Genomic DNA, 17,207 nt, shown 5'->3' on the forward strand with positions numbered 1-17,207 from the left:
CAGCCAGAGAGGAGGCTGCGCACAGAAAGGCTATGGAGGCAGAGGCAGGCAGGGAGGAGGCTGCGCACAGAAGGGCGATGGAGGCAGAGGCAGCCATACGAACTATGGAAGTTGTATGGGACAAAACAACTTAAAACTGCCCCATATCACCCACAGGCCAATGGTTCAGTGGAAAGTTTCAATGGAACCCTAAAATCCATGCTAGGGATGTACACTAAGAAGAGGGGCCAAAATTGGGATGAGTTATTACCATTTCTATTGTATGCATACAGGGAGGTACCCCAGGAATCCACAGGTTTTTCCCCATTTTATCTTCTGTATGGAAGAAAAATGAGGGGGCCCCTTGATCTAATTAAAGATTCCTGGGAGGGAAACACTGGTGTAAAAGAAGAACCAGTAACTGAATATGTTCAGAGGTTTAGAAAAGAATTAAAAGACGTGATGGAAATAGTTCAAACCAATCTACAAGAGAGTCAATCCAGGCAAAGGGCATGGTATGATAAAAAATACTTGTAAGCGTATTTTTGAAATAGGGGATTTGGTAATGGTATTAAGCCCTGCGAAAAAGTATAAAGTGCAAAACTCTCTTAGGAGGGACCCTTCGAGGTAATAGAAGTGGCAAATGAGGACACGTATCAAGTTAAAAAGCCCCTTGATGATGCTGTCCCACAGCTTGTGCATGTGAACAGGCTGAAAGTCTATCACAACAGAGAGGCCATAGTAAACGTGATCTGTTGTATGGAAGGGGAAACTGAGGCATGTCCATTCATTGATTTGATGGCTGAATGCCAAGAGGGTTCAACTATGGGAAGCGTTGAGATCTGCAATGACTTGACACCAGCTGAAACGGGGGAGGTGTTGTCAGTGCTGCCAGGATACAGTGAGGTGTTTTCCAACAAGCCAGGAAAAACACACATGCTAACCCACAAAATCCTTACAGTAGGGTCACAACCACCCCCGTTCAGGCCTTAGAGGGCCACTGGCAAGGTAAAAGAACAAATTCATACAGAGATGCACACTATGTTGGACCTGGGAGTGATTAAAGAGTCTGACAGCTCTTGGCATCCCCTGTAGTCTTGGTCCCGAAAAAGGACAACTCTGTAAGATTTTGTGCTGACTATAGAAAGCTTAATGCTGTTACAGTACCAGATGCATACCCTTTGCCTAGGATTGATGACATGCTAGATATACTGAGCAAAGCCAAATAGCTCAGCACCTTTGATCTAATATGGGGTTACTGGCAAATCCCTCTGGATGAGGTTGCCCAGAAAAAATCTGCTTTTATCACTGACATTGGCCTCTATGAATTCACAGTGTTACCTTTTGGTTTGGTCAATGCTGGTGCGACCTTCTAGAGGCTGGTCAACAAAGTGTTAAATGGTTTACAGAATTTTGCAAGGGCATACATAGATGACATAGCGGTGTTCAATGACTCATGGGACAATCATAAACAACACCTGGGAATTGTGCTGTCCAAACTCCAGGAGGCTGGTCTAACCGTAAAGCCCTCTAAGCGCAAAAGAGGAGCAGCCAGAGTCCCTTATTTGGGACATTGGGTTAAGGAGGAGGACAGATAACCCCTGATCCCCTTAAAGTGGAAGCCACTGTAAATTGGCCTGTGCCCCAAACTAAAAGACAGGTCCAATCATTCATCGGTCACATAAAGGGAAGGGAAGGGAAAACCTGGTAGCAGACGCCCTGTCCAGGAAAGAGGACCCCGGGCGCACTGACTTTGAGATAGTCAGTGACTAACCCTCTTGCAGTAAACTAAGAGGAGAGGTGTGACACTCTGTACCTCGGGGGAACACACTACACCCCCATGTTCATCTTTATAAAATGATTGTGTGGTATCCAATGCAAAGTTTGTCATGTCATGTCGGGTGTCTTCGGAAGGCTCATGATGCACTGAGCATGGTTATTATAGTGATGTTATGGTAATTGTTACAGTAACGTTATAGTAACGTCATAGGTTATAATTTCATGTATATAGTTATGAGGCTGAAAATGTATCCTCATGGCTTAAAGCAAGCCCATGCAAAAACTCTCCAGGAGCAGAGAGGCAGTTCACACCTCGTCAGGGCATGGATGGGACAAACCCAGCCGAACCTCACAGCAACAATGGACACTGGCTTAGGCAGCAACAAAAGAATCTGTTAGACCCTCGAGGGAGTCACCCCCCTTCCTTTGGGCAGTTTGGGACTGCAATGAGGTAATACTCACCTGACTCTGAAGGGGTGGGGGCAAAGACAAGAGGGAAGAAAGGACAGGATAAAAGCAGGGGACATGCTCTGAGCAGGGGGTTGGACTAGATGACCTCCTGAGGTCTCTTCCAACACTAATATTCTATGATTCTATAAAAGGGAGAGACATTTTGCCATGATCCCTCTTCTTCCACCTACATCTACAGACACCACCACCACCAAGCGACTGAAACGCTGATCAAAGGAGAGAGCCTGACTGAAAAGTAACCAGACCACTTAACATGGATCTTTATAGTTAATAAATCTGTTCGTTTATTCTACCTGAAGCAGTGTGTTTGGTTTGCAGTGTGTCAGAGGCTCCCCTTGGGATAACAAGCCTAATACGTATCAATTTCTTTGTTAAATTGATATTTGAGCCTGTGGCTTAACAGGGTTCTTTCAGTTGAGGGTGGCCCCTCATTTGGGACAGGTTAGACACAGTCCTGATTTCCTGTATTTCTACAATAATTACAACATTGGCAACCATATTTCACTACCCCTGCATTCAGTACTAAGGTGATTTGTACCCAACACCAAACAAAGTTGATCACCTTGACACCGCTGTGTCTGTTAAATATTTAAACAGATCAGGAGCAAACTGTATTTACATAAACACACCCAAAGTCTCTCCTCCTCCCAGCTAGCTGTCAGGGAAGCATTCATTCAGACCCTGCTTACATAGGTGTCAGACATCTCTACCCAACCTTCCTTCTTGAAACCTGTGATCCATTTTGCTTCTTTGTTGAAAGCTTTTGAGGGGGGCATGGAAAATAAATTCTGCCCATTAACAAGACTAGCACCAAATTCCTGGTGCCAGAGATGTGTGGCACCAAGAGAGACCTGAATAGGGTGGTTTCCAGGGGCACTCTTTCATTCCAGACCAGCTCTGCTCAACCAAACTCGAAGGAAAAGAGACTTTTCCATATGCAATGTAGCACAGTCAGATCTGGCCAGTACCAAGGCCTTTTGTTGGGGCTGTTGCTCAGCGTAGACAGCTTCATTCCCAGCCACGTCAAAAAACTCATCCTTCCCCTGGTGTTAATTGCTTATCCCAGCAGGCCCCGTCTATAGCACACTGAGCCGGGGATGCAGCCAGGTCTGGCCCAGTAGCCTAATGACTTTAGCTCTGTGCTCCCCTGCTATTTCCTAATGAGCTTCCTGTGCTGTAGCTCCCCAACCTGAAGATGCTCATGGGCTTTAATGATTCACACTCCCTACCCTATCTGGAGTGGAAGGGATAGGATCCAGAGGGCCCTAGACAAATTAGAGGATTGGGCCAAAAGAAATCTGATGAGGTTCAACAAGGACAAGTGCAGAGTCCTGCACTTAGGACGGAAAAATCCCATGCACCGCTACAGACTAGGGACCAAGTGGCTCGGCAGCAGTTCTGCAGAAACGGACCTAGGGGTTACAGTGGCTGAGAAGCTGGATCTGAGTCAACAGTGTGCCCTTGTTCCCAAGAAGGCTAATGGCATTTTGGGCTGTATAAATAGGAGCATTGCCCATAGATCGAAGGACATGATCGTTCCGCTCTATTCGGCATTGGTGAAGCCTCATCTGGAGTACTCTGTCCAGTTTTGGGCCCCACACTACAAGAAGGATGTGGAAAAATTGGAAAGAGTCCAGCAGAGGGCAACAAAAATGATTAAGGGGCTGGAGCACATGACTTATGAGGAGAGGCTGAGGGAATTGGGATTATTTAGTCTGCAGAAGAGAAGAATGAGGGGGGATTTGATAGCTGCTTTCAACTACCTGAAAGGGGGTTCCAAAGAGGATGAATCTAGACTGTTCTCAGTGATGGCAGATGACAGAATAAGGAGCAATGGTCTCAATTTTCAGTGGGGGAGGTCTAGCTTGGATATTAGGAAACACTATTTCATTAGGAGGGTGGTGAAGCATTGGAATGGGTTACCTAGGGAGGTGGTGGAATCTCCTTCCTTAGAGGTTTTTAAGGTCAGACTTGACAAAGCCCTGGCTGGGATGATTTAGTTGGGGTTGGTCCTGCTTTGAGCAGGGGGTTGGACAAGATGACTTCTTGAGGTCCCTTCCAACCCTGATATTCTATGATCCTATGACACATGCCTGTCCTGCTGTCTAGCACCCTGGAGCTGAATGGGAGCTGCCTGGTTGCCCAGTAGTCAGGGGTGGTTTTAGTTTTGGCACCTGTTATATGTCAGGTTTAACTTCCTTGAAACTGGTAGGTAGAACCACCACCCTTCATTTAAGATAATAGAAACCGTTATTCTCCTTTATAAAAATAACAGTGGTCTCCAGCCAAAACAAAGGCACAGGAGAGTCTGCACGTGGGCAGAGGAGTTTTGCTGGGTATTGGTTGATGGAGGACGCTGTGTGAGAGAGAAGCGACAAACACACCAGAGAAGCAAGAAGAAGGCAGCAAGAAAGCTTCAGACACAGGCTGAAGAAGCACTGAGCATGACCCTTTGCAAAGCCTAGAGAGAGAGGTTTTGGGCAGAGTGCTGGCTGAAAGGGCCTCGGAGCTGGGAGTACAGAAACTGTCTCCTGTTGTTTGATTTCTCCTGTACATTCTGGGTAAATAGGCAGGCTTGCATCAAAGATATCTGACTCCATCACCAATGGCTCCTCCTAATGGAAACAACCTAGACGTTGACTTGCCACTCAGGTCAAAAGAGGTGGTCTTGGGAACTGTATTCAGTTTTCCTCCCTCACCAGGAAGTTTGGGAGAGGGGCACTTCAGAAGCCCATGTTCTGTTCACCAGAGGCAATTGGAAGTGGGTCACTGAAGAATTAGGATCTCTTTCAGAGATCAGTGGACAGCCCATTGTCCATCTTGCCCATTGTCTTTCCCCCCAGCTGGTGTGAACATTTGCTTTGGTTCAGAAAGAAGACTCTTAGAGAACAAATTTGGGCACATTTTCACTTTTTTTTTACAAAGTATTTCTGAAGCAAAAATGCAATGTTTTGAAAATGAAAACCATTTAAGGTCAGAAATTCAGTGATCTCTGGGTTGATTAAATTGGGGTCCACTAAGGAAGCATGGATAGCTGACACTTGTCCTCCGGTGTCCCTCCACGCAGTGACCTTCTTCCCGCCCACACTCACAGTTTCCCTCTGCTCCAAGGGTATCTGGGAGCTTTCTGGGCCTCAGGACCTCTGGTGTGATTCTCGTGCAATGAATTGTAATCTGTTGGGGTTCTTGGGGCAGCTGGCCTTTACATGCCCCATCTCATTGCATTTAAAACATTGTCCAGCTGACGGGTCATTGCGGCGAGGTGGGTTTCTGGAGAATGGTGTGGCGGGACGATAAGGTGTCTGGAGGGTTCCTTGGGGGGTAGGTGGGGCCTTGGGCTGTCCCCAGTAGTAGGGTGTGGTCTGAGGTTCTCCCTTCTGGTATCCGTTCCAACAGTGACCAGTTTTTTTCTTCTCTGCCACCTCCACCCATTTGGCTCCAATCTCCCCCGCCTCAATTACAGTTTTGGGCTTCCCATCTAGGATGTATCTTTCTATTTCCTCAGGAACACCCTCTAAGAACTGTTCCATTTGCATTAGGAAGGGCAAATCTGCTGGAGATTTAACACTTGCTCCTGATATCCAGGCATCCCAATGTTTCACAATGTGGTAGGCGTGTCGGGTAAATAACACGTCTGGTTTCCACCTTAGGGCTCTGAACCGCCGATGAGAATGCTCGGGGGTTAGCCCCATTCTGACTCTCACCTTGGTTTTAAACAGTTCATACTGGTTCATATGTTCCTTAGGCATTTCAGCCGCCACCTCAGCTAAGGGTCCACTGAGCTGCGGCCTCAGCTCTACCATGTAGTGGTCTGTAGAGATGTTGTACCCAAGGCAGGCCCTTTTGAAGTTTTCTAAGAAGGCCTCGGTATCATGGCCTGCCTTGTAGGTGGGGAACTTTCTGGGATGGGAAGTGGTACCTGGACAAGGATTGCTAGGGTTTGTTGGTATATTCTGCTGAGCCTTTGCCTTCTCCATCTCCAGTGCATGCTTGCTCTCTTTTTCCTTCGCCTCCAGTTCTTTGTCCTTTGCCTCCATTTCCCTTCTGTGGGCAGCCTCCATTTCTTTTTCCCTGGCTGCATTTGCATCCATCTCCATCCGCATGAGTTCTATCCATCTTTCATATTCCTTTTGTTTTTCCTCAGCCTCCAATCTGCCTAATTCCAGCTTTTGTTGAACCATGCAGTCTGTCATCCTAACCTCTCTGTTTTTAACTAACTTTACATCCAAGAGTTAGAAAGAAACAAAACACTTGGCTTGTAAAATTTTGCTGTGCTGTAATATGATACCTATATTCTCTGATAGTGATTGTCAGCCAACAGAGGAATCCTAAAAAAAACCAAAAAACCTAACACCTTTGTCTCCAGGCAAATAGGCAGAAAACCCCTCTAGTTGCTCTTAGGTTAAAAAAAAAATCTTCTGGTCTATGAAGACTGGTGAATTTCCCTGCAGGAGGTTAACTATCCTGCCTTTAGGCAGAGGAAACTCCAGCTCACCAAAGACAATTCGCTTTTCTCTCTGCTCTGGCCCCAAAGCAGAAAAAAACTAGCTGCTTTCAGCCAAAACCCTGCTTTTCAGCAGCCCAAAGGAAAAGAAATTTTCCTTTTCAAATCTGTGCTCCTTCTTCAAAAAATCAAAATCCTAAAAAAACCAAAAAACTAACACCTTTGTCTCCAGGCAAATAGGCAGAAAACCCCTCTACTTGCTCTTAGGTAAAAAAACAACTTCAGGTCTGTGAAGTCTTGTGAATTTCCCTGCACGAGGTTAACTACCCTGCCTTTAGGTAGAGAAAACTCCAGCTCACAAAAGACAATTCCCTTTTGTCTCTGCTCTGGCCCCAAAGCAGAGAAAAAAAAACTCCAACTACTTCCAGTTGGAAACCTGCTTTCCAGCAGCCCAAAGGAAAAAAAATTCCCTTTTAAAATCTGTGTTTCTGGTTCAGAAAATCTCAAATTGATCTCAAAATGATTTCGAGTTGATCCCACCGCTCTGCCACCATGTCAAGGTTCCTTCCCCACTCTGAACTCTAGGGAACAGATGTGGGGACCTGCATGAAAACCTCCTAAGCTTACTTTTACCAGCTTAGGTTAAAACTTCCCCCAGGTACAAACTATTTTACCTGTTGCCCTCGGACTTTCGCTGCCACCACCAAACGTCTAACTGGGTTTACTATTGGGAAAGAGCCGTTTGGAAACATCTTTCCCCCAAAATCCTCACCAAAGCCTTGCACCCCCCTTCCTGGGGAAGGTTTGATAAAAATCCTCACCAATTTGCATAGGTGAGCACAGACCCAAACCCTTGGATCTTAAGAACAATGAAAAGAAGCATTCGGTTTCTTACAAGAAGAATTTTAATAGAAGAAAAAGTAAAAAGAATCACCTCTGTAAAATCAGGATGGCAAATACCTTACAGGGTAATTAGATTCAAAAGATAGAGAATGCCTCTAGGCAAAACCTTAAGTTACAAAAAGACACAAAGACAGGAATATCCATTCCTTTCAGCACAGCTTATTTCCTCAGCCATTTAAAGAAATCAGAAACTAACGCATATCTAGCTAGATTACTTACTAAATTCTAAGACTCCATTCCTGTTCTGTCCCTGGCAAAAGCATCACACAGACAGACCCTTTGTTTCTCCCCTGCTCCAGCTTTGAAAGTATCTTGTCTCTTCATTGGTCATTTTGGTCAGGTGCCAGTGAGGTTATCCTAGCTTCTTAACCCTTTACAGGTGAAAGGGTTTTTCCTCTGGCCAAGAGGAATTTTAAAGGTGGTAACCCTTCCCTTTATATTTATGACAGTGACTTACTTTGTTCTGTTTGTTATTACTTGGACCACTTAAATCCTACTTTTTATACTTAATAAAATCATTTTTGTTTATTAATGAACCCAGAGTAAGTGATTAATACCTGGGGGAGCAAACAGCTGTGCATTTCTCTCTATCAGTGTTATAGAGGGCAGACAATTTATGAGTTTACCCTGTATAAGCTTTATACAGAGTAAAACGGATTTATTTTGGGTTTGGGTCCCATTGGAAACTGGGTGTCTGGATGCTGGAGATAGGTGACCTGCTGAGCAGTTTTTGGTTAAAACTGCAGCTCTGGGGGCGTGGACCACACCTGGGTCCATGTTGCAACAGGCTAGAGTGTCTGGCTCAACAAGGCAGGGTTCTGGAGTCCCAAGCTTGCAGGGAAAACGGGCTCAGAGGTAACTTCAGCACGTCAGGTGACACTCCCAAGGGAACTCTGTGACTGAACCCGTCACAGCTGCTTTTGGGGAATTCTAATGCAAACGTTGCAGGGGTCATTCAGTGTGAGAGGCACTATAGGAACGTGAATCTCACTGCAGTAGATGGGCTGTTTCCAGCCCTGACTTACGAGCTCAGGTAGACAGAGAAGAGGTCCTGGTTCACCAAACCCTCATTCATCATGTTGTCGAAGACGGGGGTAGCTCCAGAAGAGGCGATGCTTGGGAAGGCCAGACCCAGGATCCCATCAAATTTGGAGTACTCAAAGGCTGTGCCGGGCTGAGTTTCACTCAGGCCAAAGTTCTGTTTGGTGTCCACCATGCCTCCAATCTTGGGGGAGGGATGGGGACAATCAGACACATGCTATACCCGAGGAGAAGCTGCTAAGTCCTACCAGAGGGAACTTCATGGGTGGGAAGTTTTCAGAAGCTGAACTCTGCTCTCTCCCACATATGGGAACAGCCTAAGAATGACTGGGTTACATGCATAGGCGCTAATAGGTCTGACTTTGATTTCATTCTTTGTGGAGTCGTTCAGCTGAAGTGGGCAGTTACCAGCATGAGATCAGAAGGAGGCCCCAGTATTAAGAATAGTGTCAATGGGTATTATATGTATGAACAATCCTATAAAGCCCCTTTGATCACCTAGGATTTCGCAGTTGTTCCTATTCTGGATGCCACACTCACGCCACACTTCATGCCAACAGCAGAGAGAAAACTGAGATCCTCCTGCTCTAAAAGCCTCCCTGCCATACAAAGGCACTAACTGTATAGAGCAGAGCAGCTCTGTTCCATACAGTAGGGAGCAGTGGTGCTGTATACCCTACCCTCTTCAATAGGAGTCAACATATGAGCTGCACTCTGCTTGTAAGTGGGTAAAATAGAGTGAGCATGATACAAAAATGCAGATGATCTCTGGCTTGCTCTTGTGTCTCCCACCTCTTTCTCTGGCTTTATCTCCTCTCTTCTCTACCCTTCTCTATCCCCCTCTCCCGTTCACTCCATGTGGAGTTCCGCTTTAGATTCCCAGATGCGTCCTGTCCTTATAACTCCTAATCTTGATCCTTTCTTGTGATTTACCTGGACGGTGTCGTATGCCAGGAATCCGGTCATGCTGCCACTGCCATACTGGATGGAGAGACTCTCATTAGTGGCCTCATAGGTGGAGGAATCTGATGGGTTGAATTGGTTGTGGTTTGCTGCAAGTACAGAAGAGTCAGATGGTCACAGACGGACACTTGTAACTCTCCCCATGTGTTGTATAGAGAGCCTGGATGCCTAAACAGGCTATGAATTCCTTAGTGGGGACAGGGTGCCGAAGAGTCAAGCATTGCAGCGCTCAGCATTGCCACACCTAAGTGCCTTTGTGGATCTAGCTTCGGGTCTGACTAGGGCCTGTTTTCCCTCTGACACCATGCAGCACGTGGAGGGATAATGGAGGGAGACCTACTGCTCTCTGGCTTCTGAGGTGGATAAAAATAGATGATTTTAAAAATCCTATTTAAAATTAACCTTGACATTAGGACAACATATGTTAAGGTCTAAACTTACTAAAATCCACTAAAATCATCTAAATTACATACAAATGTTACCATTAAGCAGTGCATGTTTTCTGCCTTTAAAGAAAGTCAATGGAACTGGTGGAATTTCAATGCTCTCATAATCTGGAAACACAGTTTCTTCAAGTGCTAAACAAGCTTTTGACAGCAGTAGGCTCTTCTGCAAGTGCAAAGAGAATACTTTCTTTATATCCGTTTATTAACCAGTTCATGGACTAGTTCATTCCAATTTAAGAAACTAATTGGAAATTGAAAAGTGGGAATGCTTGTTTTCCTCTTCCAATCTCTGAGTAAAAACTAGGTGCGAGAGGATGAGCTCTGCAAGTTCTAAAATCTTGAAGGACACGCTGATCAGAAACAATCAGTTCAATTCACTAACTACAGATAACACTTCCTTTGTTTCATAAATCTGTTATTTTTAAATGCAAAACATGTTTTGATAAATTTTTCTTTCTTATGTATCCAGCCCATTCAAAGGAGTTTTAACTAATTTTTTTTAAAAGCTGGATTTTGCATTTTAAAGTGAATTCCAATTTCCATTCAAATTGAGTTTGACACAAATCAAAAAGTAATTACATAGTGAATAAGAATGCATCCCTCACCATTCTCTAAAATAATTGAAAAACGTACAAATTATTTATCTGAATAATTGTATATTAAGCTATATAATTGCGTAAATATATGTGTATTGCCAACCTTCCTGGTTTCGTCGGGAGTCTCCCAGAATCAGGCCCTATCTCCTGGAGGCTACTGAAGCCAATCCGGGAGATTTTAGGCAGCTAAAAGTCCGGCAGCACAGCAGGGCTAAGACAGCCTCCCTGCCTGTCCTGGCCCTGTGCTGCTTCCAGAAGCAGCCAGCATGTTCCTGAGGCCCCTGGTGGAGAGGTGGGGGGTTTCTGTGAGCTCCCCCCATCTCCAGCACTAACTCCGCAGCTCCCATTGGCCAGGAACTGCAGCCAATGGGAGCTGCGGGGTTGGTGCCTGCAGGCAAGGGCAGCGGGCAGAGCCCCCTCTCCCGCTCCCACTCCCCAGGGCCATGCTGGCTTCTTCCAGGAGCAGCGTGGGACCAGGGCAGGCAGAGAGCCTGCCTTAGCCCTGCTGCGCCACTGACCGGGAGCCACCCGAGGTAAGCGCCTCCTGGTCGGAGCCTGCACCCTACACCCCAAACCCCTGCCCCAGCCCTGAGCCCCCTCCCGCACCCGAACACCCTCCCAGAGCCCGCACCCCATACCCCTTCCTCCACCCCGACCTCCAGCCCTGAGCCCCCTCCCTCACTGGAACTCCCTCCCAAAGCCTGAATCCTGCACCCCACCCCAGCCCAGAGCCCCCTCCTGCACCCAAACTCCTTCCCAGAGCCCACGCCCCTCACCCCCTACTGCACCCCAATTGCCTGCCCTAGGCTTAGCCCAGAGCCCCCTCCCACACTCCCAAACCCTCGGCCCCAACCCAGGCCCGCACCCCAACCCCCCTGCCCCAGCCTGGTGAAAATGAGAGAGGGTTGGGGAGAGTGAATGACAGAGGGAGGGGGGATGGTGTGAGTAGGCTGGGGCCTCAACATGTTTACAGTGGTAACAAACCAGTGAGAATCAACTTCCTTTAGAAAAATAACTAAAATGTACAAATGCAAAGCAAGATTAAAATCAATTATTTCAATTAAGGTTCCTCCTTGCTAATGTAAATCTCTCTGATTTCAATCAACCTGCCCAGCTGGAATGTCAAGGCAAGAGGCATTACAGGTGACTTACTGCAGGCTGTCCTGGAGCAGTACAGAGCCGGTGTCGAAGAGGACAGAGAACTCCTGGGCTGGGGTGCCAATGGAGATGGTTCCATAATACTCGATCTGCCAAAGCAGGACAAAGAAACATGTAAAGAGAGGAAACCATTGCCATCCAAGGGCTAGATCCTCAGCTGGTGTAAACCCTTATAGCTGCCCAAGCTGATTTACACCAGCTGAGGGTCTGGGCTATGGTGCCCTCGCTACAGGCTCAGCCTGACCTGGTGTTCCTCTGCCATCACTTTGCCAAGCATGGCTCCTAGCACCTACTGGCATCTGAGGCACAGAGTCATTTAGCCCTAGTCCCCATAAATAACAGTGTGTGAGAGGGGCCGGTGAGTAGGGGGGAGCCAGCAGACCCTGGGAGTGCTGTTCCCAGTGCTCTTCTTAATTCCATCTGTCATAAAAATAAAGGGAAGGGTAACCACCTTTCTGTATACAGTGCTATAAAATCCCTCCTGGCCAGAGGCAAAACCCTTTCACCTCTAAAGGCTTAAGAAGCTAAGATAACCTTGCTGGCACCTGATCAAAATGACCAATGAGGAGACAAGATACTTTCAAATCGGGATGCAGGGGGAGGGAAACAAAGGGTTCATCTGTCTGGGTGGTGCTGTTGCCAGGAACAGATCAAGAATGCAGTCTCAGAACTTCTGTTATTTAGTAAGTAATCTAGCTAGAAATGCATAAGATTTCCTTTTGTTAAATGGCTGGTAAAATAAGCTGTTCTGGATGGAAGGTATATTCCTGTTTTTGTGTCTTTTTGTAATTTAAGGTTTTACACAGACGTGATTCTTTTACCTTTTCTTTAATTAAAATTCTTCTTTTCAGAACCTGATTGATTTTTCATTGTTCTTAAGATCCAAGGGTTTTGGGTCTGTGTTCACCTGTACAAATTGGTGAGGATTTTTAACAAGCCTTCCCCAGGAAAGGGGATGTAGGGCTTGGGGGGATATTTTGGGGGAAGACGTCTCCAAGTGGGCTCTCTCCCTGTTCTTTGATTAACACGCTTGGTGGTGGCAGCATACGGTTCAAGGACAAGGCAAAGTTTGTACCTTGAGGAAGTTTTTAACCTAAGCTGGTAAAAATAAGCTTAGGGGGTCTTTCATGCAGGTCCCCACATCTGTACCCTAGAGTTCAGAGTGGCAAAGGAACCTTGACACCATCCAATCAGGGCTGGGTGGCCCAGCACAGGTTCTTGGCAGCAGCAAGATGAGAGCTTGGTTGGAAGCACATGGGCAAGGGAGTGGGTTGGGGCACTTTTGGGAGGAGGAGAGATCAGCTCTTGGCAGAGGAGTGGGAAGCTTTGATGAGAAGAGGGAGGCTACAAGACCTGCTCTCCTGCCATACTCACGTCCATGTAGTTTGTTTGGGGCTCGCTGGCATCCTCATTGGCCAGGCTGGGGAAATACTTGGAGGCCGGGTTGTAAGGGTGTTTCTTCAGGAAATCCTCCAGCAAGCCATGTTCCTTAAGGTTCTGCCTCAGGGATTTCATCTTCTTCAGGGAGACCCTAATCAACAAGGGTGGGGAGAGAGACTGATCAGGAACAAATAAGCAGTAGGCAAACCTTGTGGTCAGGGAATACTGTGCAATCCAGCTTTTACATTGCACTGAGACCCCTTAGTACACCTAGGATTATCAAAGGAGTGTAAAGGAGTTGGGGTCCCAGTGCACTGAAAGTCAATGGGAGTTGGGCACATAATTCCCATAGGACCCTTGGAAAATTCCAGCACATGTGTACTAGAGATGACAGAGAGATGACCCAGCGGAAATAGACAAGATGGACAAAGGAAGTATTATCAGCCGCCTTGACTCCGTTGACCACACTGTTCTGCTTGAAATCACGTTCTCCCTTGGCTTCCATGTCTCTCTACTCTCATGGTTCTCCCTCCTATATCTGTAATCACTCTTTGATGTCTTCAGTGGATCCACCTTCAACTTTCTGGAAGGATCCTTTGTCCCTGTCTGTTATCCTTCTATCCTTTATCTCTGTGCAATCTTATCCACAAACAGAAATTCCACTACTATATCTATACCGATAACTCACATATCTACCGCCCTCGGCTAGACCTGTCTCCTCATGCCCAAACTGAAATCTTGGCCTTGTATGCCAGGCTTGATGGGAGTAATTGAACATGGGGGAAGCCTCATTTTTTGGGAGACAGGGTTAGAGAGGTTAATAGATCAGGATACTGAACACAGAATGTCTGTGCTAACCAGGACAGGTAAGTGGGTGGTAAGCCAAGAGAGAATGGCTGAACTAGCCAATATAAGGCAGGGAACATCAAGGGAATCATTTACAAAGTACAGGGTAACAATGGACAAGATAACATGGGAACATAAAGATGCGTAAGTCGCCCATGGCATGGATAGAGCATGCTGTACAGGGACTGGTTCCTATAAAGTAACCAAGCCAATCCCCAAATGTGTGATACAATACATAGTAAATGCAATGAATGTGATGTGTAAATGTATCTAAGGGAAGCAGGGTTATTTGTGTAGCTCTGGATCCTTGATGCACCCTGCACCACCCCCTGCAGATGAGTCAGATCAGCCCAGCATAGCTTTACACTTTGCTAACCGAAGACACCTGAGTGAGGAAATACGCAGTCAAACGGAGTGCTTGGGGGGTCAAGTGGGAAGGGGTCTCGGAAGAAATTCCAACGGGCCTGTCTCCCTGACATTTCCTCATGGATGTCTCACTGTCAGCTCCACCCCAGCATGACTAAAACAGAGCTCCTAATCTTCCTCCTCCCATCATGCCCTCCCCCACTATCTCTTTCCTTGATCACTGTCAGCAACCACCCCATCCTGCCTCTCACGCAGGCCATAACCTGAGGTCATCTTCCACATGGACTTTTCTCTAGCTCCTCACATCTGGGTTATGTTTAAATCTTGCCAAATCTTCTTGCATGAGATGTCTGAGATGGAGCCTTTCCTTCAGACAACTATAGCTCTCGTCCCAGCTCTCCTCATTTCATGCCTCAGTTGCTGCAACGTTCTTTTTCCTGGCTTTGACAAATGCCGACTTGCCCTACCTATGCACGTTCAGAATGCTGCTGCAAAGATAATTTTCCTAGTGTGTCACTTTAACCACGTGTGATGGCGTGTCCTCCTAACACTCCCCTTGAAGGGGCTAAGGTAGGCCAGAGGGGCCAATTAACCTATTAGGCGGCAAGGTGGGGGAAATTAAAGCTAAGAGAAAAGCCCTAATTAGAAGAAGCCCACCTGTGCAGGAACAGGCAAGGCTTCCAGAAAGCTGGGGAGCAGAGAGCAGAAGGGGGCTGCAGGGAAATAGGCTGCATTCTCTCCCTGGGAGAAGGGCGGCATGTTTTGAAACTACAGAGGCAGGTAGTCTCCCTGGGAAGAGGAAGTTGGGAGGCTGGCCAACCCAGAGAGGGGTGGAAGCCAGATAGGTAGGAAAGGCTTAGGGAAAGTGGCAGCAAAGATCTTGGCTGCTGATTAGAGGGTCCCTGAGCTGGAACCCAGAGTAGAGAATGGTTCCGGGTTCCCCTAAGAGCCACTGGGGAAGTGGCACCAGCTGTGCAGAGAATGGAAAGACTGCTTGAGCCTAAGAAGGGATATAAGAAAGGACTGGGATACCCCAGAAGGGGAAGCCACATGGTGACCCGGACAGATGGCCAAGTCGCAAGGAGGCAGCAGCAGTAGTTCCTGGAGTGACAGAGGGTCTGCAGACCAAGAGGAAGCAACAAAGAGATGGAGTGCAAGGGGTGTAGGCCCCACAGATGTAATCCCCAGAGAGGCCAGGAAGAGTTACTATCCAGCAGTGCGTAGAGCATCCTCTGACACCATGAAAGTCCTCTCTTTGCATCCCTCCATCTCATCAGGCATAAGCTGCTTGTCTTTACTTTCAAGGCCCTTCACACTCAAACAATCCCACCCTACCTCTCATCCCTCATTTGCTATCAAGCTATCGATACTCACCTCCCATTGGCCCATGATGCCAGCCTCCACTGCCCACTTGGCAAATTTACAATCAAGCACCTTCATGCTTCCTCCCACCTGCCCCCTACGGTTGGGAGGTCCTCCCAGGGCCGTCCTTACCCATATGCAAAGTACGCAGCTGCGTAGGGCACCAGGAAATTTGGGGCACCTACACAGCTGTGTGCTGCTCCAGCCCCTCTTCTGCCTCTTCCACATGGCTCCCGCCCCTGCTCTGCCTCAGCCCCGCCCCCACTCCAGCCAGCCCTTCCCCTGAGGACTGCAGGATGGGTCGGGCTCCCTGCACTCACTGGCAGCAGTAAGTAAGCCCTTCCCACTTCCCGCAGGATGCAGGGGGGGGGCTGCATAGGGCACCAAAATGACTAGGGATGGCCCTGGGTCCTCCCCGTAAACATCTGCAAAGCTACCTCACTGTCCTCCTTCAAATCCCTCCTTAAAACCTCTCCTCTGTCAAGATGCCTATAAAAAAACCCAACATGAATAAAAGTTTGGCTGCTGGTATGCAGAGACCACTGTCCCTCATGTACTTGTACTCCCCCATCGGTCTGTCTGTATCCATCTGTCCTCTCTTCTCTAATTCTAAGATTGTTATCTACTTAAGGAAGGGACAGTCTTCCAGTGCCTAGCACAATGGAGTTCTGATCCATGACTTGTGGGTCCTACATGCTGTGATAATACAAATAATAAACACTAATATTATCACAGAGAACTGATCCCCAGAAAGAGACTCTGTCACTTGCCCATGGTCACAGAGGGGGTCTGTATTAGAGCCAGGAATTAACCCAGATCTCTCAAATGCCACTCCAGTGCCTTAACCACAAGACCTGCCTTCCTCATTCCTCGGCTACAACACAAAGCTAAGGGGTAGTTCCCAACCGCTTCCTATACATGAATGGAGAGTGCAGAAGAGAATGAGAGAAGTGCAGACATTCCACTTGATAATCACACATGGTTATGTAGAAAGCCGAGTTCAGCAGCCCAAAGTGGTGTGTTCCCACAATACTCACCAGGCACTGAGAGAGCGCCACCAAACTCAGGAGCAGAAGCCACTTCATGGTGTTTTCTGACACACAAGCCAGTGGTGATGAGTGGTGAATGTAGAGAAACGCCTGGGTGCTGCTTCTTATAAACACACAGCCCAGACCTTTTCTTAGCGAATAAATAACCCTGATAAGAAATGTAAACCTTCCCAATAAGATCTTCTAAAATGTCTTTAAACGAAATTTTGGAGAACACTCAAAGTCCATAGATTTCCACCTTCACTTGGCTGTGACCCGAAAATGGGGCATCATCTAGAGGGAAGGTGTGAGAGTTCAGGAACATCTAAGCTTTGAAAAGCAATGCCTGTGGGTTGTTTTAAAGAATGGGACAGAAGGCAGAGAAGGATTGAATGGGATACGAATACATTCACTGCTTGGTTTTTCATTCCAGTCTGGCCCCATG

At 47.1% G+C, this 17,207-nt stretch overlaps 1 pseudogene; it reads right to left on the minus strand.

The window, feature by feature from the left end:
• Nucleotides 1–8,597: 8,597 nt before the first annotated feature.
• LOC144266851 (pepsin A-like) lies at nucleotides 8,598–16,819 on the minus strand (annotated as a pseudogene).
• Nucleotides 16,820–17,207: the final 388 nt, after the last annotated feature.

Source organism: Eretmochelys imbricata, chromosome 6, assembly GCF_965152235.1.
Source record: "Eretmochelys imbricata isolate rEreImb1 chromosome 6, rEreImb1.hap1, whole genome shotgun sequence".
Lineage (NCBI taxonomy): Eukaryota > Metazoa > Chordata > Testudines > Cheloniidae > Eretmochelys > Eretmochelys imbricata.